Source organism: Nipponia nippon, unplaced genomic scaffold (assembly GCF_047370975.1).
Source record: "Nipponia nippon isolate SJK-2023a ecotype South Korea unplaced genomic scaffold, ASM4737097v1 scaffold_4, whole genome shotgun sequence".
Lineage (NCBI taxonomy): Eukaryota > Metazoa > Chordata > Aves > Pelecaniformes > Threskiornithidae > Nipponia > Nipponia nippon.
Genome location: NW_028262358.1, coordinates 31094664 through 31115554, shown reverse-complemented (window position 1 = coordinate 31115554; position 20891 = coordinate 31094664). Strand labels below are relative to the sequence as shown.

General features: G+C 42.4%; 1 long non-coding RNA gene across 1 annotated transcript in view; it reads left to right on the top strand.

Moving 5' to 3' along the window:
• The window catches only part of LOC148053243 (uncharacterized), a 28117-nt gene extending 11554 nt beyond the window's left edge, over window positions 1–16563 (top strand). Inside the window, exon 4 of the long non-coding RNA XR_015708539.1 lies at window positions 16471–16563. This is a non-coding gene — a long non-coding RNA (uncharacterized LOC148053243). The remainder of the gene's footprint in view (window positions 1–16470) is intronic.
• Window positions 16564–20891: the final 4328 nt, after the last annotated feature.

Genomic DNA, 20891 nt, shown 5'->3' with positions numbered 1-20891 from the left:
CGTTTCTTACTCTGTACTTTATAATCATTTTTGGTAGCTTTCGTCTGTTAATCTGCGATGGAAAACTAGCCTAGGCTGAAGCACAGCATTTCTCTACCAAGTCTGTAAATCTCTCCTCCGTAAGACATTTGAACTAATCCGTTGTCTCTGGCATAGAGATTTTAAAATACATAATGCAAGTTGTATGTGAAGAACCAGTAGGAGCAACAGTGAGATGTGTTTGTGGAGATAAGGGAGTCGCACTCTTGATTGTGAAAAGCAGCAAATAGCTTGTGTGACTCCGCAATGTCTGGGTTTTTAAGCAAGAGCTGGAACATGCAGTCGTGATACCATAACTGACTTGTAAAGATTGAACCTATTTCAATTTTGATTCCATCTCTGATGAAACAGCTTTTTCCTACCTCCTCCTTAGCTATAAGTACTGGCACTCTTGTTATCCACCACTGCTCCCGCACTGGTGACAACATTCGGCACTTGCCAAGTACTTTACATACTTCCAGTGTTGGAAAACCATTAGCTCATTAAATCTTCCAGTAATCTTTCTGTAATAAGAGCAGTCATTAGAATTGTCTTCACTTTATGGGCAGGAATAAGGGAGAATGGAGTGTTTAAGTGACCTAACCATAGCAAATTAGTGGCAAAGTTAGGATGGTGCTATTGATTTCTGTGTATCCTCTAAAGACTCCTGAAAACTATATTCCCTATTCACTGCACTGAAAGCCTTGGGCTTTCTCTTATAGCACTGATGTGGAGTTGGATCTAATAGGTAGTGGGACTTCAAATATCTAGCATTGATCTTTTTTTTTTTTTTTTTTTTTTTTTTCTCCTTCAAAACTCTTTGACGCTAACTGTGAGGCTCTGGAAAATGTTAAGGCTGTTGAGTTTCCATGTCGTACTTTCCTCACTCTTGAATGAAATAGTAAAATCCATACCAGAAGGAGTTACGGGGCTTTGCACATCAGTGTGTGTAAAGTACACGGTTGCCTGATGGAGCAATGGGAGAAGCTGCTCAGTGGTGCTGCCACTTCCCCGTTGAGTCACACAGTGTGCGTGCCGTGCCAAGCAGTGCTAACGGCATGGGAAGGCAAGTACAGTCCTCCTAGGACCTGGCAAATCTACCCCTCTACACCGAGCTTCACGGATGGGAGGGCTTAGGACAAACCACCCTAGCATTCATTCATGGCTCCGCCTGTGAGCCTAAGGTGCTTCATAATGTTTTATCCGATTCCTTGCAACAGCCACGGTCGTGGAGCGGTGCCCTGAGTTTGCAGCGCAATTGCATTGCCCTGATTTTTGGAGAGTTCTCCCCCCATTCCATGCAAGGTCATGGCTTGGTATCATACGCTTCCTTGGGAGCTGGCTTTTTAATGTGTGCTGAACTCAAAGCAAATGCTGGATTGGATTTTCTGCGTTGTCACTCATGTGACAGCAGTCATCGGCATACAACTGTGCATCTCCCTTATTTAGATCACAGCTGCCCTGGGTACACTCCTTGCCTTCTGGAACAACTGCAAGCTACATTAAAACAAAAAATACTTAAAAGTATGGGGGTGCTTCCAAATCAATACAACCTTTTCCAACTACTCATCTTGATGCCTTCTGTGAAACATGGATCTTTAAAGTTTGATTGCCACTCCAAGGTCATTTGTATTTTGCATCGAGGCCTGTGCAATGATTCACTTTTTACTCTGTTTGCCATTGAATGGATCATCTTTAGAATTTGATTTTCTCTGTGGAGTTTTCTAGGAGTTGGAGGTTGGATGATTAATTTTATTGGGACAATAAATTATAAAAGAAGGACTATGTCATTCTTGTTCAACAATGCTTCTTCCTGAGATGACAGCATAATAAATTACAGGTGTACAACAAATTGCTAAATGCAATCAGTTCACTCGTTGTGCTGGGTGGGCGGAATAAGAGCGGTGCTGATGAGTTTGGTCACTGAAGTCACATGGAAACTTTACCACTGCTTTAAGTCAGCATTGCGCGATCCACTTTTGACAGATGGTTGAGCTTAAAAGCTCACACTGAAAAAAGTTTCTTTTGACAAGGTCAGCTGCTCTGTGCATTGCTGACAAATATGCGTCCTAATGTATCGCATTTTAAAAAGTAGGGTTTGCCTTGCTGGATTGAACCATCAGTCTCTTAAGATTTTCATCTGGACATCATCTAATGATTAATGTCTGAGGCTTCAAAGCAAAAAAGGAAGAAAAAAAAAAAAGCACAAGAAGTCCCAAATGTCTGCTACTTGCCTAATTATTGTATAGGGACAGGAAACATCTGTTCTCACCCCCTTGATTTTTCAGCTTCCATCTTGAAGATTTGCTTATCCTTCCATTCGTGTCCAAAATGCAGATATTATTGAATAATAAAGTTATGTAGCCCCTTTTGTATCCTTTCAGTGCCCTGTACCCAAGCAGCAATGTATCGATCGATGGTGTATTCCGTCAGGGATGCAATGGGGGCTGTAAACCACTACGGCTTGGGAGCTGCTTCACAAAATGTTTTGAAAAGAAGGGGCAGGAGCTGGAATCAGTACTCACACGAGCTGACCCACTGCATTATCCCCTCTCATGGGTTAATGCATGGACATAAAGTCCAGCAAGGACTGTTATGATCATCTGCACCAATCTCCTGCTTACATTGTATAATTTAGCCTGGTAATTCCTGCATAGGGCCAAACAACTTGTGACTGAACAAGAATGTATTTTTAGAAACACCATTAATCCTGATTTAATCATTTCACATCATGAAGACTTCTCCAAAAAAGCCTTGCAAAGCCATTCACCTTATTTTCCTAAATGTAACCAGGAGTCTGCCCAAGGTGATGCGAGGAGTTGCTAGCTAAGGTCAGGGAACAGAACCGGGTGAGCGAGCTCTCAGCCTGTGCTGTCAATGTAAGAAATCCATAGGATGTTCTCGATCAAAGTGAAATACACAGCTTGTCTTTCTAAAATCATCAGCTGCTAGTTTCATTAATTGCCCCTGTACATGATACCCCGCCGTGCAGTCTCTTACTGTTTTGGACTGCGTTCTAAGGTGAAGAGATGCTCTTCAGAAAACCGACAGCCAATGTAAGACGGGGGTTTAGAAGCGCTTAACTGTATTTTCTTCTCTGTATGGCTGAACAATTAAAAAGCTTCAGTAACAGGAGGCAGGAGAGACAGCTGCTGGCTTCTAGGCATGACCCCCTAACTTGTGCTATTTATACGTTTGACAGAATTAACTAACATAAGGTGTGTTGAATGCAGGGTAGCTACTAGTCAGAAAAACAAGAAACCTGTTGGTTCTTTTGCTCTTACTCAGGCAAATTTCCACTGATTCTTATGCAAAGGTGGCATAATTTAGCTGCTCAGTTCTGCTTTTTAAACAACCATGTAAACACGTGTATGCACGACGCTCCCCTCTGTCCTGTTAGGGACCATGATGTGTTCTTAAGAATTTGGGCCACAGGTTTTGAAGAGAAATCTGCTTAGTGGCCTAGATATTTATAAAGCTGCTAGCAAATATAAAGAGAGAGACGGCATGACAGATGTGCGGATGAGGTTAGGAGGAATTGTTACAGGCACGAGAATCTGTCGCTGACGTGTGTTCCCCTGCTCGCTCGACCCACTTGCCGTCCACCCTTTGTAGGGTACTTGCTGCTGTGTGGTTTTGTTTTTCTGGCACTAGAGAATCCTATTTTAAGAGTGTTGTCATTGGAGAGGGAATGAATCCTGTTCCCTTGGGGTTCATGGGGGCTGGATGCATTTTATTCTGAAATCCAAGGTAACAAGCTTTACAGGGTTAAGGTCTCTGATACCAAAGCCAATAAGAAAAGGAAGGGGGAAGGCAAGTAAGAAGGGGTATCAAAATCCCCATATATTTACTATATTCTTAGCTTGAGAACTACTGAGCTGGAGCCTTCCCTAACCCCCACTGATGACGTTTCCTTGGCAGAGCTACAGAAACAGCCAATATGTTACAGTTGTAGGCACTTGATTTCTCTGAGATTCAGGCAATTTTGGCTTCCAAAGGTGTATACAGTATTTTAGTACTGATTGGGGAAAAAAAAGTATTTTTCTAATTTAATCTTTGATTAAATCTCTTTGTCCAAAGCACCAGCTCAGGGACTCATTATCCACTTCAACCTCAGATCTTTTTCAGATTCATGGGTTTGAGGCTAGACTAGCCCACCACCTTCTATATACATGGGCAGGGTCCTCTGATGCATTTTTTTAACTTCACTCTTCACCACGCTGAAATGCATATTGTTTCTTTACACCAGCTTCATCTTCAGACCAATAATCCTGGCATAGTCTCTCAACAATCTTTGAGTGTTTGCTGCAGAGAAACTTATTCTGATACATTCTTCCTCCTTCTTTGCTTCTTTATGGTAACTTATTAGGTTAAATCGGGAGAGGAAAACCTTTTCCTTGCTGAAAGTTGAATGGGCTTTGAGCCATAAATTGAAATTCAGTTAATGCTTTCTACGTACTGGGGGTGAGGACTCGTGTCGGCAAGGGACTGTGAGCCACAAGCTTCCTTTGCCTGGATTAATAGTGGTAGTAATATAGTGATCACTATTCAAAAAGTAAACGTTCTTAGAAGCGAGCCATCGTACAGAATCCCTATATTCCTATAAAATAACACTAAATCAACCACATTAGGTTCTATAAAATGTTTTTTTTCAGAGACAACTTCCAGAGAAAGTAAAGAATTCAATGTATTTCTGTGATCACAATTCTCTCTAGGAGCAAGCACTTTATTATATTGTATATCTGGCCCCATAACAGCAGTGAAAACCTGTGCTTAGAGGAATCCAGCTTTCTAAAGGACTAAAAAGCTGAGCTGGCATGCTAGTTCTGACAAGGGTAGAGTATTAGCCCTTCTTTGGAATTAGACCAAATGATTAAATTTTGTCATTGTTTCATCTGAACAAGCAAAATATGGCACATAGATTGTGAAGCAAGCAGGCTTCAAAATTTAACAAACTACAAATGTATTGCAGGGTTTGCTCTAAAGCCCACTGAAGTCCGTGGAGAGGAATGCTTTCTCAAACACAATGTGAATGAGAGAGAGGGAGAAGGAAAAACAGTGGAGAACTTCAGGAAAAGAGCAAAGGAAAAACCAGAATAAAGTGACAGGCTAATCAGAATTATATCAGAGCTCTCCCTCCTTAATCCCCATGTATGTTCCCCGCTATTCCTGTTATTTTTTCACGTATGCTTTATGGTAAGGCCACAGCTAGGACCCTGTTTCTGGAAGAGAAGCTCCCTGCACTAGGCGTTTGGCCAGCTGGTTGTAAGGCTCTTTTGTTCACACCAACCCCTGAAAGAAAGACCTGCTCTTCCTCCACCTCAGACCTCCCCTGGCAGGCAAGTGGAGACGCCTTCGCGGCTCCCGGGACCTGCCCCTCTCTCAGCCCGCTCGGAGAATTGTAGTGTGTGCTGTTGTGCCCCCAAATCCCTCTTTTGTCCTCCTCATTGCGGATTCAGTCATGGCTCAGGAACAGAGACAGCCAACCACAACAACTTTCTCCAGGGGTTCAGAACTAATCTTAACACAATCTGTTGGCACCAACGAAATTAACTTCTTTTGAATGAGACTGGATAAAAAATTAACACGAATGCTTATCTGATAAAGTAGCTTTTCTTACTTTATGGAATTATTCTTCAAGCCTATGCATGTTTTTGATTTGCCTTTCTTCCAAGCTGAAATTCAACCCAGGCAAAATTTACTTTCCTCTGCATTATGATCATCAAACTTTTACCTGAGTGAACTTTCTTCCTTGAAGCCAAAGTCAGTTCTGTGTTTCAGCCAATTTTATTCGCAGCTCCAGTCAAAAGCACCAAATCTTCTTAAAGCACACAAAGCATATATTTACTTCACTGTGAAGCCAGACTCGCTAATGAGCATGGAATTTCTCATCGCCAAGATGGGTGTTTGCAAGAGAAAACGCTACTTGGAAAAGCTGCACGTTTCTTGAGTAAATCCCCTGTCAGGAGTCCAGGCTGCTAAGCTACTGGAAAAGCAGGGTAGCCAGCAACAGAGAAACTTTTTGGAGGTTAAGTGTGATCAGTCAGATTATTTGACATTGAAGTTGGTAGATCAATAGGTCCCTGTACCTCTGCCCCAAAGAAATATTTCTTTGCTGAAAAAATACCATGTAAATGATGAGAAACTGCTTGCCACTGCGGCTAGGATGAGATGCTTTGGGTTTTTATTTCATATGTTTTGTGTGTTAAAGGCTCTAGGCAGGTGAAAAGATGTGTGGCACCACATGAATATGAAATAGTAATGGCAGTTGCAGAGATGGAAAAGGGATGCAGGATCATCTTGATTAAGGATAGCAAAAGGCAGACGTGGTGCTGTTCAGCTCGATCACAGTGCGGACCATGAGCCAGCCTTGAGCCGTGGGACACATCAGGCCTCTGTCGTCACCCCACATTCTCCACGGGGAGATGCAAATCCTCCATTTGCTCAGGCTCTTCCCCCAGCTTGGCTTTGGGTGCCCTGCAGCACTGAAAACACCCCCGCGGCTCTGCCGGCATGCGTGCTTCAGAGGTGTGCTGCAAGCAGGGAGCTTGGCCGGCAGCCCCGGTCGCGCGGGTTTCGTGTCCCCTCCTCTCACCCACACCGGAGCATGAACCACCGGGGCATTACGGCTCGCATCCAGAAACCGAGGTCAGGGAAACACGGAGGTTTATTCACGTTTGGAGGAGTTTGGGGGTTTTAAATCTATTGTTCCAATTTTCAAGGAACATTTGTAGAGCCCATACTCTCCAAATTATTTACTATTACTTCTAATTAATTATAGTAATCCCTGTTGCTTTGTCATATAGGAAGTAAACAACTGCTTTGACTAACGAAATACTCAAATCAGGTTGGAGGAGGTTTTAATTAGTTAATTTAATTAATCACAAAGTCTGTTCATTGCTGTTCATGTGCCATGGAGCAGTAGAAATGGCTGTTATTATGCAACAAAACTGCAACCATGCTTCTTCCTTCGAGACAGTTAAAAAAGTTGTTCTGTCCATGTCTTGTAATATGTAATGACAGGTGTACGTTTTCTTAGGTTTTTGTCTTAGAGTGTAATACAATTAATATCCGGTATATCGTTTGTTGGGGAAACATACCTTATGCTAGCAAGAGAATGGATTATGTGATTTATAGAGGCAAGTTACAAGTTTGCAGTGAAATGGGAATTCTGTGAGTACTGCGGTATGCCCTGTTCATATCCACCAAAGGTTGAGAGGGACAAAAACATCAGAATTTGAGACTGGATTAATGAATGCATGCACAGAAAAAAGAGAAGAAAAAAAAACCAACAACCTTGAAAGTACTTTTCCAGCAAAAAATGCCATAAAGCATCGTAAAAAATCTAAACCTATATGTTTTACTCCTATGTGCTGTAAAATTAATGTGGAAGTTTGAAATCTGGTATAGTAAGAGAGTGGAAAAAAAATCCAATGCAATTCATTTGAGAAGCATATTTTGTAGCTTTAAAAGATGAGACAATTAATCTACAGTAGCCATATTTGAGAAATATATGTCGTGCTCATAAAAATCTTCAGGCTGACATCAGTGTATATAAACCCTGTTGGGACGACTTCTCTGCAGCGTAATTGATGGTAATTACTCTGAAATCAATGACCCAAACTCTGACAACTTGGACTGGCTGCAGGTCTGCTTGTGCTCAGTTTTCATACGATAGGTACAGAAGAGGCAGTGGTAAGGCTAGCTTCCCAGGCAGGGCAATTGCTTCTCCACCCCGATCAAAAGGGATTATTCCCGGATCAGAGTTGAAGGAGGTGATTAATCTGCATACATTGTTCAGTCCTGGGTCTTTGTGTTGTGGTCAGCAGTTCACAAAAAACCTGAGTGGGAAGCACCACCACCGCTTCTCCCCTTGGCTGCCAGGTAGTAACAACTTTCAGTCACTATTAACCTGGTCTGGACTCACGCGGTAGCCTGGAGGTAAAAGATACATAACCACTAATGAACCCTGTGAATTGCCTAGTTCCCACTTCTTCATCTAAATTATACTTTTTAAGGCCATTTATCAAAATTACACAGTATTCTTTGCAGAAGAAAGTTTCTGCTTTTCACAGGCATCGTTCTTTATGTCCTCTCCTGGAAAATTGCAGGTGCATTATATCACTGCTATGGGTGTTATTTATTATTATCTCTACCGGGAAATCAATTGGTGCTGCAGAGGATAACAACAAACACTTAGAGCAAAGAGGAGATTATATCCTCCTGTGGTGACGTTGATGACACTGATAGATGGTAAATAGATGGTCAGAGAAAACCCTACTGTTAGCCTGGCAGGATTGACCTTAAACAGCTATGTAGACCTATATATATTCTGATTTCAGCCTTCCACCAAAGCAAAAGCAATGGGTGCAGTACACATGCAGGCTGAGTGCCAGCATTAAAATTGCATTTGCATCACTTTTGTTTCTTTTTAGAAAAATGCTCTGGGGTCTGTTTGCTTGAGTAGTGAAGCAAGAATTTCATTATTTTAATATGAGGCTCTGTGGCCTGAAGTGGAATAGCAGCCACTAGTCCTTTACTGTTCTTGCAGTCAAAAAACAATACTAAAATATATCAAAGTGTCTGACCTCTCCTGGTTCTCTGAAAACCTCAGCCACTGCATCTACTGTGTATACCATGATCGAAAGCACATTCCAAGGCTCCACTGCACATCAGGTCCCTGGTTTGGCCTACGAGTTTGTCCTTTTTGTAGTTTGTTGTTTTGGTTTTTTTTTTTGTGGTGGTGGAGGTGGTCTCTCAGAGGATTATTTTCATGTAAAGTCCTACAGAGGCCACAGTAACACGACAGACTCTCTTTGCCAGGCACTGTACAAACGCAGAATGAGCAATAGCACCTGCCTGGGATGAGGCACAAACCCCACCTGTGGCAAGTAGGAATCTCCTGGTATTTTCTGTAATAAAGATACAATGCCCTAATTCAATTCCAGTTTGGGTAATTACATTGTCTAGTCACATTTGCCAGTGGTATCACCAGGATGGCGCGTTCTGCATTTACTGCTTTGGCTGTTGCTAACAAACTCCAGCTATCACACTCCTAGCTAGTACTGAAGGCATGATGATGGACATTCTCAAAACCTGTAAAATAAGCAGAGCTGATTGAACAGGTCCACATCACACTGCAGAATTAGTGGCAACTCAGAGAGAAATGAGGTTTCTCCTCTATTCAGTAAAGTTACTGCCTCTGAATTCAGTAATAAAACTGGGACTGATTCCAGAGCAAATCTGGTTCCAGTCCTTCACTAGTGGATGGACTTTGGATTCGCAGTAGGTGAAACTTGCACTGTATGTGTCAGATAGCACTGTTTTTCTACGTGATCTAAGAAGTAACTTTCTGTGGCTTCTTCAGATCCTAGCCTTGCCAACTTTAAAAATTTGTGTCATTGTTTTCTGAAGGGCAGCATTTGCATTTTTTGAGGAAACCTAGCAACACTCATGTGAAAGAAAAATAATTAAAAGGCGGTAGACTATTAGAAACGCAAGACTGAATTATGGTCTACCGGGGAAAACTAATCTAAGTGTGGCTAATGACATCCTTTAGAAAGTGATACTCAGCTAAGAAGATATATTAATGTCATTTGTATTGATAATCTATGTTAACGCTTGCAAATATTTTAATTTAAGCAATTAAAAAAATTTTAGGGAGTCTGTATTTAAAGATCAAGTGGAGTATCCATCAAAGTGACAGACATTTTTTCTCATTGGTATCTTAGATATGTTTACAGTTCATGGTATCAAAAAATGGTAAATTAATATGAAAATCCTAAAAGAAAAAATGACTCCTAATACACGTAACTGAGATGAACACCAAAGTAATGTATGTCGGAAGAAATATGTAGGTAAAGCTAGTGAAAAATAAGCTGAAATAAAGCAAATTTCACTCTGGCTCTATCAATCTATGATATAGTTTAAGGCAGATTGAACGGTCCCTGTTCAACCATGGCTATGCAAAAATCAAATTAGACTATACCGCAACAGATACACGGTTGGTTAATGTGATGCTGAATGGGATTTAACTTTGTTGCTGCTGACTATTCAGTTGTGGTCAGCACATTCTAACAAACCTACCTTGACTTTCCATAACTGTGTGGAAGCACAGTAACGTCTGGCTGGGTAGACAAGGTTTAAGGTTTTGGTTTACACTTGAAGGCTTTGTGTTGTGTAGGGTGATTTTTATGACATAACTACTTCAACAAAAGCCCTAGCGTAGACACAATTATACCAGCAAAAAAAAGTGGTTTTGATGTTATGGCTTATATTGCTTGCCAAACCGGAATGCATTTTACAGGCAAAAAGCACTCTAATTATGTAGGAGGAGTTCACTGGCATAACTACACCAGCATGACAAAACTTTCAAGTGTAAAGAGGAGCTAGATGCCTATTTAAGTCATTATGTCTTCTAACCACTTAACAAAGTATAATTTGTTTTCCAAAACCTCCCCTTCCCCAGCCACACATGGGGTCTGACTCTCACCCGGTTCAGAAATCAGCAGCAGGACACCAGCCCGTTGGAGAGGGAGAATCAGGCCTGCTCCTTTAGAGAAAGACTGCACCGATGCAATTCACCCGCTAGCAGGGGTGGTATAATGAGAAAAGCAATGCCCTGGGAAGTACGAAAAAATGCAAAAAATTAGTCCTTGTCCTACTTTTACTTACACATTCGTATGACTTCTTCTCACACTTCCCCACGTAACTCATGCCAGCACTAACCTCCTTATTAATCAGTGTATGGGTGCAGCTGGGACAAAAGGGATTTATGAAAACAGCGTGAGATGCTAACTGGGCACCAGGCAGGCTGCGCCCTGCGCAGAGCAGGTTCTCCTTCACGCGATATGGCTGCCGGCTCTGGCTGCTGTAGCCAGCCACAGGAATCTTTTTTTCTCATCTGAAGCCAGGCTGGCGTGGCTAGACTGCATCTGTGCGATGCTGTGCGAGGACGCGTTACCAGCTCGGGTTGTTGATAGCTTGGCTCATCCTTCCAATTCGCAGTGCAGGCATAGGAAGGACCTTATGCCCACAGGAAGACTGTGGGCAGGTCAAATTTAAAGGATTGCAGCAGCTGGGCAGTAAAGCTTGCACACTACCTGTCGATTGTATTTCTGACTGTTAACATCACTATTTTAATGAGCTCTACATTTACCCCTTCCACTCCCTCCCCACCCAAAAAAGTGCAAGTCAGACATGGAAACACCTATTTAGTACTCTTTCTGGTATTCGGGTTGAAACGGGCAAGGGGAAAAAAAAAAAAAAGAAATCAGTAAGACTGTGTTCCATTAACATTTTGGAAATCCACAGACTTAATGAGAGAAAAGAGCTAAATGCACGACTGGTGTCACCAGCAAGTCATCTGGAGCGTGCAAGGGAAAATGCTTTTAAAATCTTTAAAGTAAATGATCATGCAAAGACACAGATAGTCAACACTTGAGGCAAAAGGTGTTTAATTAGAGTGGGAAAAGTCTTTGTTCTAAGTAATTAAAGGTAAAATTTCAGAGTAGATGAGAGAAATCCAAAGTCCTTAAACATTTTACAGCTTTAAAGAGATATCTGCAAGGGTTCAGAGATAAACAAGGAGAGGCAGAGGATGAAGCCAGGTTGCCTCCTTATGCAGCTCTACTGAGGCATTGCAAGGGCTGAGGAGTAGGTCCCTGCCCATGTAGGGTGATTCAAAGCACCAGAGACAGGCACACAGACATCCCCTACAACCAAGGAGTAGAATAAGCATCCTCTGAAGAATGACAAAAAATCCCACATGCTAACCAGGGAGCTGCCTTGAATTAGTCCATAGGTAGTACTATGCAAAGGTGTACGGAGAGCAATATAGGCTGGATGGGATCTGGGGGTCACTGCGTCCATCTACCCAGCTCAAAACAGGGCCAGTTTAAATCAGCTACCTGGCACCTTGCTGAATTCTTGTCCTGCTCAGGAGGTCTCACTCCTTTTGCATGCTGGTTATAGGCTCCTCGGCTTAGCTAAATATTTAGCAGGAGGAGGATTCACTCTTTAAAACAAGGCTGTGGTGGTGACGGCCAGTTTTGCAGGCTGGCCTACCAGCTAAAGCGTGCACCCAGGAAATGGGATTTTGGATCAAGACATATGGCATTGCCCAGGGCATGCTGTAATCCCCAACCTATGGCATAGTCTGAGAAAGAGGAAAACATTTCCTCCTGCTAGAAAAGCCGGCCTGTAGGCAGCTGGGCTGCAGCTGTGGGGCTTAGCCAAGAGGTTAGGGCAACCTGCCATGCAGTAGGGCACCTAAGCTTTGGTCCTTACTCTCAGAGCTGCTAATGGATTTTATATTAGACAGCATCTTCTTTATATAGGACATAAATAACCCTGGCATCAGGGACAAGTGATACAGACAAAGGAATGATAAGTTCATGGATCCTCATGAAATGGAGATGTTGAGGTATCAGTACTGCCTGTGCTGAAACATCTCTGGACATGCTCAGAAACAGGACTGTAAGCACGTGGAGGATGTACCAAATCTAGGATTTACTAACCAAAGCCTTCACTCAGGGCAACTACGGGCATCATGGGTTTGGACTTTGGCATCACAAGAAGGAACTGTTTAAGACTGAGGCACCCACAAATTTTTGGAGGTCTTTCTATAAAGATATACACACTACAGTCACAGTTTTACATGACAAAAGGTTTTATATGATAGCGTTCAATCTCCTAGATGAAAGAAAACTGAAAAAATCCCCAGTGCGCTGTGAACTGAAAATGTTCCTTTTTCTTTTATTTGTTCTGGGTACAACAAAGTCAGGTATTAGTCATGTAATCTTTCGATTCCGATTGTTTCCAATAAAATCCATACTTTGCAACAAGATTTGCTGTATGAGAGTCATGACTAAGCTTTGAATAATTTGGATTCTACTACAATTTTTAATAGCATTTTCCAGTTTAGTGGTTTCTCCCTTCTCTGTAATGTTTGCTATTATAAATTTGTAAGATTTCCCAGCAAGAGGATTTCTTACTGCCCAAAGCTTTCCTATGGAGACACGCAGCAATATTAGCAACTGTTTTGTGAACTATACTTATGACATAATTATATGGCTACCAAGTATACTGCAATTCTCTTCATTAACAAGCTCACTGATGTTTACTGAAATTTATTTTATTGAATTTATACATATACGAGAGGACACTGTCAAAAGCTGTATCTTTTCTCAGTGCTGGCCAAGACCAAAAAGCTTTAAGTTTACAGTCCAACTTCTGACCAGCATGTGGGAATGGACTCATAACCATCTGCACAAAAGCCTAAACCATTTCCTAGCTACGTATTTTAAAAGGGCTTGCCACAAGTGGAAGTCGGATTACCTAGGATTATGCAGAGTGAGCTAATCATCTAAGGCAGGTATCAAACAGTATAAAAAATATCCAGATGATTCCTGGGAATCTTTTCTTCCTAGTGGAACAGGAGAGAAAACAGAAGAGCTAATTTATACTTTGGCAAACAGAAAGCCAGCTTGCTGCTCTCAGAAGAAAAAGACAAACCCTGAGCCTTTATCAAAGGTACTGCAGCAGTATTTCTGACCCCCAGGGAAGAGTTAAAACTGCCCAGTGGTTGCTGAAAGCCTGTTGTCGAGATCACTAACTGGCCAATTGAAGTTTATTCTGATTAGGAAGTGCTCATATTTTAATGGATGAGTATATGAAATTTTAACTATCTGTCACACTAACTTTTCTGGTCATTTAATTAGAAAGAAGATGCTCAAGAAAGTCATTAATTTTTTAAATTCCTGGGGACAGCCCCAAAACAGAGCTCAGCTTCGAATGAGGGATTTACACTGCTTAACTTTGAAACTTGTCTTGTGAAGAACGATGTTTATAAGTCACCAAACTCTGAAAGGACCATGCATCGCACAGATGCCCTGATTTTCTGCACTGTAGTGCATGCCTAGCACATACCGTGTACAAACAGAACTGTCCCACCCAGGCCTGCTATGTTAAACACAGGCAAGGTTCTTTGGGAAAGTAAGATTTTTTTTTTGTTGGTTGGTTGGTTGGTTGGTTGGTTCGTGGTGGGGTTTTTTTGCTAACTATATCAGCTCTCTCTCTCCATATGTATCTCAATATTTTCTTGTTGCCCAAGTCAGACAGCTCCAGACTCAGTATTTTGGCTTCTGGGGGTCTCATTCAAGGACCCAACTGCCTCTGCCCTGGCTACAGGCTTTTTTGGGGTTCCCTACAGGGGCAGAGCACCGCAGCACCTTACACAAAATGCAGCTTTGTCCTTTTACTTCTGCCCCTGTGAAAGTCATGGAATTGTTTATAAGAAAATGTTTTCTCTTCCACTTGTGATAGAGTCGCAGCAGTTCAGCTGAAATTGCCTGGATGTTCTAAACTTATAAGCATCATTCCACCAGAGATGTGTTCTTGAATGTTAAATTTAGGCTAATTGGAGGCATATCCTTTAATTTAGCAAGCCGAGGTTACTAATACAGATCAAGAGCTAAAAATTAACAGTGGAGCTGATGTATGCTAAATGCCTAAGTGATATCTTAACCTATAATTATACAAGTTCTGTTAATAGTGAATAATTCAAATCTCCAGGGATTTCAATAGTCTAATGGGCTGTAGTTATTTCCAATTTACATTATGGTTGCTAGGTTTCATTAAAATGAGAAAAAGGCTGTATAGCGTAGCAGAAGAAAATTGGTGTTTGAAGTTATCACCCAGGAATCAAAATATGAAATTTAAATTAGAAGGTGTCCAAGCAACACAATGACACCAAAGCCAAGCGCTGATAATGAAAGTAGGAAGAGAGCGAGTTTGCAGAGAACATTAAAGGAAGACGGCACTGCTAGCAACACGCTCCGTAACGATACCTTAAATGCTGCACTACTGTAGCATGTAAGGAGTCCAAAACATACTACAAACCTCAATTAAGCCTAGCTGCGCCCTTCTGAATTATTTAAATTTTGTTATCACTGATTTGCAGATGGCAGGCAGAGGCACAATAAAGCACATGGCGTATCTGAAGTCATGCAATGACTCAGTAGGATGCGAGAGCAGCAGCTCGGGGCTGCAGCCTCCCCACTAGCCGGCCACCGGGTACGGTTATGGCACACCGTCGCTTTGGGAGGCTGCTCAGCCAGTCCCCCTCCACAGTTTGCCACTGCCCATTTCATCCTCATACCACGGTCCTCCGTCTTCTCAGCTGGGCTGAGACACGCGTGTTTGGGAGATGTGCTATACACCAGATCAGTCAAAGCAACGTGGGTTAAAGCTAGTGCTTTCCGGAGAGCCAGAGGGAGTTGTTATTCATCTGGATCGCTGCGCACATCTGGCTTGCAGTGCAATCCCACAAACACTTACACCAGCACGACCGCAGGGAGGGCGAGGGACAGCGGGAGCTTGTGAGACCACCTTCAGCCAGCGTTCCTACCACCGAGCAAGTGCTGTGTATCCAGCCCTGGCCACCTGTGTTTCCACAGACCCGGGATACGCTTTTGGGGGGCCACAGTGTACGCCCCCCAAAACCCATTTACGACAGGTAACGGCCTCCTCTCAGCCAAGCCCAGCCAGGCTTTCAGAGTAAGCCTAGGTTCTGCTGACTCCGGGCTTAAATCTGTCAGCGTGACCCATCGCTACTAGTCACAGTGATGTGGTCTCTCCCAGCTCCCGCTCTTCTGAGCCGTACTGTGTGCAAGTGAACTATTTTTGGAACAACGAGAATAAATTAGATTACTTGATAGATAACAAAAATACCACGTAAGTTAATAGGAATGAGCAGCACATGTTACAATTTAGTAGAAGTCAAGGTATCTGACACATTTTGATATCTAAATTTGACTTCAAATTTCTTTTTAATTCTTCTGGAGTGTACTTTAAATACAAAGAGTATCTGCTTCTTATGAGCAGATTAACAACTAAAATAAATGTTCTTTTGTACCTAGAGATTAGCTATTTCCTCAATGTTTTGTTAGTGATTCATGTTACTTTATCTAAATTCAGCCTCAAATTCCTCACTTGTATATCAGTTCAGTTTTTGAATCTAAATTAAGTATCTGAATTTCTCTAAAAAGGGAGAAAATACTGTGGGATTTGTTTGTTTGTTTGTTTGTTTTAATTTAAACACCTTGAAGCACTGCAGTTTCCACGTTAGTGAATGAGCCATGGGATGAAGATTTGTAACTAAATAGTTCTTTCTTTATAAAATAGGTTTTCCCAACAGCTCCTCTTTATTTTTTCTGAGTGAAAGTAACCTCTTGCATCTCACTCTGAAATACATGTACCCATTTTGTAACATATTGCTAAATATCTCTGATTTACATAAGAAGCAACAGCAAAACTCCACGTACATTGTGTTAGTTACATTATTATTATTATTATTATGTGATTACCTAATGGAGAAATAGCAAATTCAAACTCTTAAAATGCTGATCATGAAGTATATTAAATTATAGTGTTGCCTCAACTGCAGGGCAGGTGCGCTCAGCGGCGCACCCTCTGCCATGAAGACGCAGGGATAAACCAGAGCACAGCACAGCTTCTCCCCTGGAAACCGAAGGAAACCAACACCTGAGGAGACGTTTTAGACCTCTGCTGTGTCCTGCAACCAGGACACGCTTTCGGGCTCGCAGCTGTAAGACCTTAAAGCAGTACCTAGTGCTTCACAATAAATATGCCTTGCACTAAGCGATCCAGAAAACTGACCTGCTTTTGTGGGCGGGTTCACTCTGAAATTGGGAGTAAAAAGAAATCCTTCCCAAGCCTATTTTTACACGCAGCAGATGACGGGGAGTCAGCAGGGTTGGATTTGGCTCAGGAACACGTGCTGCAGCCGTCAGTGACCACGAGGCCTGAAGCCCCCTGAGCCTCGCTCTTCAAGCCGTGAGTACTCTTGAGCAAACCGCATCAGCCTCCCAGTGGTCCAACAAGATGGTGTACCTATCAGAATCGCACGGTGTAATTACTGAGTGGTGGAAAACCACTTTCAGACTGGTAGAAAAGAGATGCCTTGTTACTGCACTGTTATGTTAAGCAGTAACAACACAAATCAATAAAAATCACCAAATAATTAAGCATCTTCAGACACTTAACACCCATTGCAACTGCCATTAGCAAGAGGTTTGAGGGCTGTTCACAAATCTCTTTAGCATATTACAAATTCCCCATAGAGCACTCAGATGTCCCAGCTATAGCAATGCATGCTGCATACACCGCAATCCTGTCCCTGTGCTACTAACACTAATGGTTTCACGTTTAAAAACCATGTCCTGGGAATATGGCTGAGGACACAGCATGCGAGAGAGGCGTTAGCGAGAAGAGAGACATGTGGATGGTCAAAGCACGCAGGAGACCAGACTGTGACTCACTGCATAACCCGGAGGAACTCATTTAGCTTCTCCTCTTTAGTGTAACCCTCTGTCAGAAATGTGTATCAGAATTTAATTACTTCATGGACTGTTATGTAGTCTGATTAATAATGTTAGAAAGCACTTGGAGATCCCTGGATAAAGGTTGGGGTTTTTTGTAAGTCTATTATTAGTACCTTCATAGTTTCCATTTCTTGTGTTGGGTCCCTGAGTTTAAAGGAGTTCTTTCTAATGCTCTGCACGCATTTTGTGAAACTCTGGCTGCTAGTGTCAAATGCCAGCATATTCACAGGGCATAAACCATCTGGTTTTGCTGAAACTAAATATTCCTGTGTTTACTTAGGAAAATGGATGCAGACATTTTCAGTTCTCGCAGCTGTTCGTTCCTGGGAAACAGGAGGAGAAGAACATTTTTCTCTCCAAAGCAGAGGAATAGTAAGCTTAATTGACGTTCTCCAAACTGCAGATCCTGCAGGCCCAAATTATTTGCCTTGTTTTGCTTCAGATGTCCTTCCCCCTTCCTCACTTGGGGAATAACGCCACAGCAGGTGTTGTGTATTTCTGATAGTTTGTGGGCAGTAGGACAGGCTGCCAGGGGAACTGAGATTGTGTCATATGCTAATAAATATAATAAAAAAAAAAATCTCCTCACACTTTTAAATAGCTCTGACACCGAGAGATGAAGCAATCTGTGATAGGTACCTCTGGGTACGCCTCACCTTGTCCTTGTTTTGCATGCGGGTCCCGGGAGGCTCTCTCTCTCTGCCTTCAAGGCAGTGCTTATCTTGCCCAGGCTCTTTAACCCAGCTTGGAGCTATCAGGATAGGGCAAGGGTAGCTGCTTTTTTCAAAATAAGACTTTCAAGTTACACGTACTGGATTGAAATTTCTATTCTGTTTTTTTAAACTGTTTCAACACTGGTTCTTGACATCAATGATCTGTTTTCTTGTTTTAATTCCAGGGAAAATAAGGGAACAACTAGACCTGCCCTGCCTTTTAGGTATGCATAAAAGGCAACGAAGGCATAACTACATTCACAGGAATCGAGGGTTAGTATTAATCTACAAAAAAAAAAAAATCTCGTGCTTCAAAAAATGCTGTTACTAAAGCTTTGATGATTATAGCAAACACATTTGTGTATCAACCAAAGATCTCATCATGTGTTTCAAATATTTCAGTTATGTCGCTTCACTCCCTGGAAAGGTTCACATATGTTATTTTTCCCACTTTATAAATGTGCGAATTAAAACTGAGAGCTCACCAAAGTTGCCCAGGTAATGATGAGCAAATGTATGACAAGAATCTGGGGAGGCTGAGTCTGACTTACCTATTAGCTCTTTGAAGTGGAAAGAATAAGTGTAAAATGTATGTAGAGTATTTACGGTGTTACTTTAATAATAGCCTGCCTCTTTGGTTGGATTAATATTTAACTATTTCTACAAACTGTAATAGTTACATCAAGGGAGATGGAGTGGCTTTATTACTGAATGAGTGGGGCATTCACCCAACACGGATCCAGACTCAAGTCCCTGCCCCAGTGGACATTTAATTATTTATACAAAGTGTCGCAGTTCCAGATAGTGATGCCAAGAGACCCGCCTTGGCTGCTGCAGTTCAGAGAAGTTTTTCACATCCTAGGTACGTGCCTCCGAACCCACATCGCTGGCTATTCTGGGACTGTCCTCCTCCTTCTCTAATTTCTCAGGGAAGTTCAGAAAGCCTTGGTTTTACCTCAGTGTAGAAAAGTATTGGCTTTGTTTTGTGGTTTTTTTTAATCTTAAAAGGGTATAACAAAACCTATTATTTACCCTGCTTTAGTGCAAATACTGAGAAACGAAAAAGGGTCATAAAGTGCTATGGAGTGAGATCTGTTTGGTTTTCTGCACCTGTCTCTGAATCTAAACTTTTGGGGCAAAATAGTGATAATTTTTCTGCATTCTTTGTATATTTTGAGATTACCTCAATACAGTTTCTTGCCATTTCTGACAAAAGAAACAGGACCTGTGAATATCTTGTAAACAAACTATCCTAAGAGAATACATTGCTGATTTGGATCGCTAATTTCTGTTTCAAGGCCGAAACTGAAGAAGGCCACTGAGGAGGAGGCAGCGGTGCTTCAGCTGTCGCCGCCCAGGGAGAATATGCTCCTAATTACATGCTGGAAAACTGGAAAACTGACAATATGGCTCCTCCCGACCTCCTCCTCCCATCTATGTAACAGCTGCAGTCAGCCTTCAGTTACAGCCGGCAAAGGTGATAGAGTACCTTAGAAACAAGCTAGAGTGATAGGATAATGCCGTAAAATATTGCCATGTGCTGTCTCGCAGGTAACTGGTGACAGACCTTGGAGGGCAATGTAGCTGGGGCCATGGTTTTTGAAAGCAGCAGTTACAATGGTGTAGTAAATAACTTAGAAGTGCATGTAGTGCACTAACTTTAAAGTGCAGTGAGTAGCAGAAGCACCGGCTGAACCAACGTAAGGTTGCTAGGAAAGAGAAGGTAGCATCAGAGATGCTGAGACAGTGCTCTGTAGCTGGGGATGCAACGGTCTCAAAGTTGCAGCAGCAGCGTAAGTGAGAACTCATGTCTAGAGAGCCACAGTTTAGGGAACGACACTTGCTAACACATAATTTTTTGCCACCTTCTTTGGAAATGTCCGTCCTTCAAATCTTCTAAACTCAGCATAAGAGCAGTGCAAATTAAAGGACACCTTGAGACGGCATGCAGATAAGGAGAGGAAAGTAGACACACGGTATTTAGGGTAAATAACACTGAAACCAAGTAGGGGAAGGTGAGAAGCAAAACCATGCTGGTGGACGTAAGAGGAAATTTCAAAATAACTTAAAGGAAGTTTAGAAAGTTGAACATTATTAATGAGAATTTGCCACAGGCATCAGCAACCTTTAGCTCCTCCTGCTACTGAAATCACCAGTTAGGTATCTTTGGCCTGTATCTGCGTATGCTATAATGCCAAAAATTACTGAACATCTCCCCTTGATCAAAGAAAAGACATTCAGTCCACATAAACTGTTTCTTTCTGAATCACAGAAGACAGCAGGCCTCATTCTCTGATCTTTTAACTCTATTTGCTGTACTGGATTACACTAACGTAAACCACGGGACCTGTCAAGTTTTACCCACAGACGGAGAAACTCACGTACTCGTTTCCCTGCTCAAGCTACGAAGCAAGGTGGCGGGGGCAGGGGGGGCAAACTTCAGAGGGTTATGCAGCGCAGTGAGGCGACCATCCTCCCGTTTGACAACCCACGTACAGCCGGGGAGTGACTCCGTCACCCAGCAACGTCCCCACCGCATGGGCCGATGGAGAAGGAGGGAAGGCATGCTGCGGTGTGCGAGCTGGCGTGCAGCTGTGACGGGAACCGAGGCGCGTCCCGTGAGGTGTCGTACTTCTGACGTCGAGGGCGGCACCAGAGGGCTTCCCTCATCTTATGACCCAGTGTGATGCTATCCTTCAGAAAACTGAGAAAACAGAGAAGCAGTGAAATGGAGTAGAAAAACCAAGCCTCATGT